Here is a 7,045-nt window from a genome sequence, read left to right on the forward strand (position 1 = left end):
AAAGGCAGAAAATAGCAATATTGTCCTGACAATAGCAGATCACGATAAAGAAGTATCAGAAGGGGTTTTCCTTCAGATTTTAGGACATTGTACAAAGGGCTAATACCAATCCTTCAATGGGAAGATACTTTAAAAAGGTACCTGTGTGGTTGTTGATTTAAATAGTTAGGCATAATACCTTGCCTCACCTAACTTGACTGGTGTTGACCCTCTCTGGCAGGGCTTACCTCAGCTTGCATTATAGTAAAGCATTGATAATAACTATCCTTAAAAAGTTGAAGTTCTGACGTGAGGAAAGAGGAGATTTGTTTTCTGATTCATAGAGCACAGGAATGATCAGTGACTTGAAATACAGATATTTTTACTTTACTATGAGAAAGGATTTACCATTTAAAAAACCCTTTCATTCAATGATGTTGGAGGAAAACTGACTTCTCTTTCTATTCTGTCTATAGAAATTATTACCAAACTGTGGTCATTCAATGGGTTATTTCTGTGAGGGTTCAAATGGAGTCTGGGAGATTTGATGGGGTGTGGTAAAGTGGAACCCAAACATCAGATGGGAATTGCACCTGATAACCTTTAAGTTAATAATTAAGAGTGCTGGCTCAGAAATAAGACATACTTGGTCCAAATACCAGCTCTTCCACTTTCTATCTATCATGTACAGTTTTAAATAATCTTCACGCCATGAAAGTTAGATACTACGTACGTTGTTATTCTTAATTTTAATTGGAATGTTAAGTCACTTACACTTAATGTAAGAATTGATATGGTTGGATTTAGTTTTATAATTTTATTCTGTGTTTCTTGTTTTTTCCATCTGTTTTTTATCCTCTGTCCCTCTTTGCCTTATTTTGGGTTAAACATTTAGCCAAATACCACGCTGTGTGGGTGCAAGGTGAGACTCTGCCAGGCCCCGCAGAGAACAGCTGTTGGGGAACAGTAAGCTGAATAGAGATTCCGAAGGTTCTCCAGGGCTGGGAGACATAGGCACTTGGACCAGCCAGAATGGGGAGACCCCACAAAGCACCAGGCATTTAGTTGGCATCTTGGAGGGACTGTACTTTAGGAGTAGCATTACTCTAGGCTTTAGAAAATGGCTATTTTAGACTCATGTTAACAAACTAACAGCCTCCAAAGAATGAAGGTCATTTATTAGTAAATGAACTGCCTTCCAGAAAAAAAAAAAGGCATGACTCTCAAAAGGAAGACAACAAAATCCAGATTCAACATAGCATCATCCACGTCCTGTGAGAAATGCAAAATGTTGGCATGAACAATTTCGTCCAGCCACCCAACCCCCTTCACTGAGAGACTTGACCCAACTTCATCATGACTTCTAGCCATGTCCCTGGGACAACCCAACAGGACTCAAGTCCCTGTCTGGGAAAACTCAAGGCTGCCAAAAGAATTTACTGTTTGTTCCAGCTGACACCTGGGATAGGCCTCTGACCTCCCTTTTCTGAGAGCATCCACTTTAGAAAATGTACAATGGTTGATTCTTTCTCTGTGCCTTTGAGACGTACAAGAATCTTCTAACCCCCAGAGATGTCTTTTTCAAGGACCTGAGAGCCATTCCTTTGAAATGGAATCATCAAGAAGGATATGGCCCCTGCCTCCCAGGCTCTGTGACAGGATAGGGGCTGATGTTGGCAGACACAGATGGCTTAATTACACCCTTTGACCTCCTTCTGTGTTTTGCCTTTAGCACACTCCAGCCTTTAAAGGGCCTTCTGCCTTTTGTTTCAGAGGAGCAGAGCTCAGGTTACACTGGGGTCTCCCTGTTACTGCAGCAGTACTGAATAAAATCTGTCTTACAGCCTCTAGTGTTTGAGACAACCGTTTAACAACTAGCTTTGTTTCTCTTTGACAGCAGCATATCACAGATAAAAAATTATGAAAGAGACACACGCACACACACACAAAAGCAGGAAATCATGACACATTCTGAATATGTGTCACATATTCAAGACAATGTTGATCACGGATGATTGTACCTCCTAGCACTGGAGGACTTCTGGAATCACTGTTCTCTGCTGGGCCTCACGAAATCTTACCCTGCACACTTATGCCTTAGTGTTTGGGTCCCTGCGCAGGATTTGGAGGCTTCTTTCTACAGCTCCCTTCCCTCTGGGACCTGGCCCTACACATTCTCACCAATGCAGTATCTCTTATATCTCACAGATTCTACTTTTCCACACTGCAGTCTGGAATGTGCCCTAGGCAAAGAGCTACTAGAGCACCTGGGGGCTTACATCCTGTGTTTCCCCTCTCTCAGCTTAACAGTCCATGCTGTGATCCCATGTCTGAAAATAGCCTTGGGTCTTCTGTGCAGTTTTGCAGTTGCTTACAGTGGGAAGGCTAACCTAGAATCTGTTATGCCATCATGCTGGAAGCAGAAGTCAATTACTCTTGTATTAGAGATGAGAAAATGGAAGAATGATAAGGTTGAACAACGCATCCAAAATCACACAGCAGTTTAAGTATCAGAGCTGGAATTCAGACCCGGCAGTCTGACTTCAGAGCTCCTCATTTAATTACTGAATGAAAAATGGCCTCTATATACATGCAAGCTGTTTGGTTCAGTGTCAGGAGCATAGTATGTCCTTAACAAAGTGTAGCTGATTATTCTTAAAGACCCTAAATTATGAATTGGTATCAATCCTAGCTCTTCAAAACAGAAGATGGTCAATAGGACATTCGCACCACCACATGAGTTGGGATTCTTGATTAATACTAATCTTTACTACCGTCCTACCATTAGCAAATGAAAAATGGGCATTTGCTGAAGTCCTTTATTGCTTAAGTCCTGCTTATTTGCATGCACAAAATATTAAATCCTTAGTCGGCTTTTTTGCCATTAAATTCTACCTTTATTCATTAGAAATATAAAGCAAAACAAATAAAACAATCCAAGCAATCAGGCATGGATGGGGACTCGTATCAATTTTAAATCAGTAGCTATTGTGCAGTAATACCCCCATCTGGCCATAAAGCAGATTGCAGCAGAATGAGGGCACAAGTTCACAAACGCAAATATTTGTAATGAAACCCTGCTCTTAATCTACCATCTAATATTTAATTCTTTTTTTAAAGTTTCTTTTTAGTGGGGGAGGGGCAGAGAGAGACAGAGAGACAGAGAGAATCTCAAGCAGGCTCTGTGCTCAGTGCAAGGACCAATGTGGGGCTCAAACTCATGAACCATGAGATCATGACCTGAACTGAAATCAAGAATTGGGCACTCAACTGATGGAACCACCCAGGCACCTCTAATTCTTAATTCTTAATCTACCACCTAAATGAGTCTAATTTTCCATCTTCTATAAAAATTGATGAGATCTCTTTAAGCCCATGCCTTTCCTTGGTTTTAGCCCATATGCTTGAAAAGTTTGCCTCTGTCTTCTGCGCCTCCCCGCCCTTTTACTGAGATCTGTTAATTTCTTTCAAACTTCAGTTCTCTCTACTAGCACAGAATGCAATAGACACATGGCAGTTGTGCACTCACTCTGATTAACACAGGAAGGAGAACTAGTTTATTCAGATCATCTTTCCACTCCAATCTTGCCCCGGACCAAAAAGGCCAGACAAGTAAACATGTATATATTCCATTCTATTGACGTGATATTCAAATTAACTGAGTAGCAGCTGGCAGATCATTGCACATGTTCTTTGTAAATGACCCTTTTGATAAATCCTAACCTTAAAAAACTTACAAAGGGAAATGACAAAATCTGGAAAAGGTAAATTAAATACATTCAATCAAGGCTTGCTTTACTGTTACCTTCCAACAAGCCCAAACCTTCCCTTCCTTTTTTCCTTTGCTCTTTTTAAAATTGGGAGTATCATCGATATATAGTATTATATTCATTTCAGAAGTATAACAAATAATTTGGTATTTTATGTATTGTAAAATGATCACAAGTCTAGTTAATAAGATTAATAATCATCACACATGATTACAAATTTTTTTCTTGTGATGAAAACTTTTAAGATCTCCTCTCTTAGCAATTTCAAATATAGAATTCAGTATTCCTAACTACAGTCACCATGTTGTATGCTACATTCCCATGACTTATTTTATAACTGGAAGTTTGTAACTTCTGACCCCCTTCATGCATTTCACCCACACCCACGCCCCCCCCCCCCCACCCCTGGCAACCACCAATCTGTTCTACATATCCATGAGTTGGACCAAAATTCCTTTTTTTGATATCAGCTTTACTGCTGGGCAGAAAGCCATCATCATCTCCTATCTGTGAATAATTCTGAATATGCTGTCAAGCTAGTAAAATGTTCAGAGTGGACCACATCTTTTTTTTTTTTTTTTTAATTTTTTTTTTTTTCAACGTTTATTTATTTTTGGGACAGAGAGAGACAGAGCATGAACGGGGGAGGGGCAGAGAGAGAGGGAGACACAGAATCGGAAACAGGCTCCAGTCTCTGAGCCCTCAGCCCAGGGCCTGACGCGGGGCTCGAACTCACGGACCGCGAGATCGTGACCTGGCTGAAGTCGGACGCTTAACCGACTGCGCCACCCAGGCGCCCCGTGGACCACATCTTTAATAATCTCCACAAGTTTGCAATTTTTCAGGTAAAGCTGTACTTTAATGTGTCCAAATAAATTAATTGTTCTCTCAATCTAATAAAAGCTTTTCTTTGTTCTAATACTCAGAAGTTGTCAGGCTGTGAATCTATACTTTTTAGAACTCATATTACAATATGGGGCTCTCATGATTTTTAACTGTTCTTCGGCCCTTGAAGTACACTGTTATTCTGGATGTAGGCTTACTCATGGTGGGCTTTGTCCTCATGTTAGGGTAATTTATATTTCATTTCTTACATATCTTTTAGGTATCAAGAGGAATTTTTTCCAAATGCAAATATGCCTTGTCATGGGAGCACATACACAGATCACCCGCAGAGGCCCACTAAAAGAAAAAACTGCCTACAAATTCATAACCAATCCTTTCTCTAGAATTATAATAAAAGGCAAAATATATATCTAAAGAGAAACTGGAGTATTCCAGAGTTGTAATTTTGTATGATTTATAAATTACATGATTAATCTGATTTTTTCTATTAATATCTTTTCTCACTAAGCTATAGTCTATATCTTTGGTTGGGCTCCCGATGGAGCAGACAGAGAAGGAGACAGTGGGGTTGGAGCAGGAGCTTTATTTAGCAAATGTTTTTGGGATCCTCATCTGTGGAAAGAATGGGAAGAAATGGGGATTGAGCAGAGGAGGAGTTGGTTTGTGATATAATCTCAACCAAGTTCTCAACTGAGCCCATGGGAATCTCCGAAGTTGAATGGCCCTTCAGAATTGTCCCAAATTAGAGTAAGAGGGTCAGATCTTTGTTTGCCTGGCATTGGATTTAGCCTGCCAAAAGAAGGGGATGTGACTGACTTGAATGAAGTGACTCTTCAATTTCTAAGTTACTTCCAAGTTCTGATAGCCAGGGCTGGCATCGTGGATGTGCAACTTGTGTAGTTACACAGGGCTCCAAGCTTAGAAAGGCCTCACTCTTAGTTTAATACTCTGCCATCTTTGTCTTAAAATTCTTAATTTTTTATCAGGGAGCCCCAGATTTTCATTTTGCATTGGGCCCCACAAATTATGTCATTGGTCCTTTACAGGGTTCTTCCTCTTGGGCACCCAGATTCTCTCCTTTCAGTCAATGGGTCTGGGTCCAACAACTGGCTTGGGTCTGGAAACTGGATGAGGGATCATTTTTATTGAGGTGTTTGCCGTCAGCCTACTGATCATCCATCTCGATTTGACTGTACAGATAGAGCAGTACCCTTGCTAACTGACCATCTGTGTTACCATGTTCTATAGACCCTCTCCGTATCTTTCAGGCTGGCATGCTGGACTGGCCACTTGTCATAATTGCAGCCGTCAGGTTTCTAACAGTTATGTACCCTCCATTAATTGGGGTCCTATCATGTCCCTTGCTATCAGTGAGCCCAAATGGGTATTTATTACATAATGTAATGTGGGTCAACACTGTATCCCAGAAGGCTGTTTTAGTGCTGGGCACATTGGTGTTCATAATTTATTAAACTCATATTATCATATTGGGCTATTGCTACCTTCGTCACTCTTCTATTCATCACTTGATGCCTATCATGTGTTAGAACTGATGCCTTGTTAGAACTGAGGCTATGGCATTGTTGCCTGCTCGAAGCCTATTGGGAAATTCACCTAATGTGGTTAACAGGTAAAACTGATTATATGGGTTAAGAGCCTTAAGAAAATGGTGAAAATGTTATTAAAGATCACCTGATGGTGCAGCTCACTCCCTAGAAAGTCCCAACAGAGGGGACATTTGAACAGTATCTTTAAAAACACATGCTTCCTCCAGATCCAGAAAGCAGTAGAGAAAATAGTCAGCAGGAGGAGTATGATTTCTGGGCACCTTATACTCAGACCTTGTCATTTCATCAGTACTATTTAGAACCAAATTATAGTCCTTCCTGTCCTCCTCTCCACCCCCTCCCCCCCCCCCCCCACCAGGATCTTTTCTTTTTCCAATGCCTTATGAAATCTTTCCTCAACTTACCCTCTTCAAAGTCAGCATTTTGCTGTGCAGAAGTCTGTCATCTCTAAAGTTCATTGTGCCCCTTCTATATTCCAGAGCATTCATAAAAACCTAGTCTAAACTTAATGATCCACAAGTTCCTGTTTATGCCTAAATTTGTTTCTAGACTGTGTATTCCTTAACTTCATCAAGAACAGATCCTTAGAATTCCATGGTTTAACTGACATGTATAGCTATAATATGAAAGTGTTCTTTACAGTTTTAAATAAGTTACATGCATTGGTTTTCCTTTGTTTTGTTCTTCTCAAAGGATTCCACTTAGGTCTGATTTTTTTCCCAGACAGAAAAATACTTGTTACATACTTCCTGCTAGATTATCACTTGAGATTGTCAAAACCTACCTTTATCATTCAGCGCTCTCTTGCTCTGAAGCTTTCCCTGAGCTCTGAAAACAGGCCTGAGATTTCCGTCTAATCTACAAAAGGAGCACTATCCACTG

The sequence above is a fragment of the Leopardus geoffroyi genome, chromosome C1 (assembly GCF_018350155.1).
Source record: "Leopardus geoffroyi isolate Oge1 chromosome C1, O.geoffroyi_Oge1_pat1.0, whole genome shotgun sequence".
NCBI lineage: Eukaryota > Metazoa > Chordata > Mammalia > Carnivora > Felidae > Leopardus > Leopardus geoffroyi.